We start from the raw sequence: 801 nt of genomic DNA on the forward strand, positions 1-801 counted from the left end.
AGTGCGTCTCTCCCCCGGCGCCCGTCACGGGGGGCGTGGCCTCCCTGCTCGCGGATCTGTCCCAGGAGTCCAAGCTGCCTCTGCCCTAAAATCTTGGAAAAAACTTTCCACAGATGGAACATAGGAAGTGGGAGCGCTTCTCCCCTCCTCTACAATGGCGCGAGCCCACCCTTCCCATCTGCTCTGTGCCCAGGCATCCCCAGGCCAACTTTCAACCCGCTCGTGTTAAACACAAAAGAAACTTCCTCATTGTAATTTGCTTTTCTCCACCAATGAATAATCTCAGCCAGTTGTTGGGGGTTGGGTTTTTTCTGTTCTTTCCTGTTGCGGTGTGACTGCTTTTCTGTTCTTAGTTATGATCTGTGTAAGTTTATTATTCAAGTTGTATTTTGATGTTAATGTTATATTCAGTTGGTAGGTTCGGTTTCCCCCTGTTCTGTTATTATAATGGTTCTGCCTAGGGCTCCCTTCCCTACTTTCCCCCTCACAGTTATCTGTCAATCACCAGTTGTCTAGGCAACTCCCGCCACCCTTGTATCAGCTTTTATGTCAATCTGTTAACCCCTCCTCTGTTGTCATAGTTTCTCCCAAACCCCTCCTAGGTTTCCCTAGTAACTGCCATGTCCGTCACTCTCTGCCCACACCTTTTCCCTAGAACCTTCTACTCAGGGCAGAGAGTGATTGAACGAGAAGTTGTTTCCCCTCCCCAACTCATCCCCCATTTGTTGTTCTGTTAAGTCAATCATGGTTTTCTGTATGCTCATTTGCCCAGGGGTAGGTGACTCCTCCCCTCTGGGACCC

This window comes from Geospiza fortis, unplaced genomic scaffold (genome assembly GCF_000277835.1).
Source record: "Geospiza fortis unplaced genomic scaffold, GeoFor_1.0 scaffold618, whole genome shotgun sequence".
Classification (NCBI taxonomy): domain Eukaryota; kingdom Metazoa; phylum Chordata; class Aves; order Passeriformes; family Thraupidae; genus Geospiza; species Geospiza fortis.